A 391-nucleotide genomic window follows, 5' to 3' on the forward strand; every position below is an offset into this window, starting at 1 on the left:
GGAACTGATTGGAAGTTTTCAYTGCATTTGAACTATATAATAAAAAAATCCAATATTGAAGGATCTTTGTTGAAGCTAAGTCTGCTGAAAACATTCTTGTTTTAAGTTACTTTCCTTCCTGCAGTGGTCTCTAATGGTCTCTAAATGCCACAGGGCTTTGTGAGCAGCAGTCACAGCGAGCAATGAGTGCCAAGTGACCCCATTATSGCAGCAAACTGCTGGGCCAGGCGTTCAGCATGACAGTGGTACTGTCATCACATCCAGGAGCTCTGAGGTTATGTAGGTCATGGTATTGAACTGCCCAGTTTTGCTCCTCCATGAGAATCTCTGGACAAATAGGTCATGGTATTGAACTGCCCAGTTTTGCTCCTCCATGAGAATCTCTGGACAA

Source organism: Malurus melanocephalus, unplaced genomic scaffold, assembly GCF_030028575.1.
Source record: "Malurus melanocephalus ecotype Western Australia unplaced genomic scaffold, MMel_1.1 scaffold_30, whole genome shotgun sequence".
NCBI lineage: Eukaryota > Metazoa > Chordata > Aves > Passeriformes > Maluridae > Malurus > Malurus melanocephalus.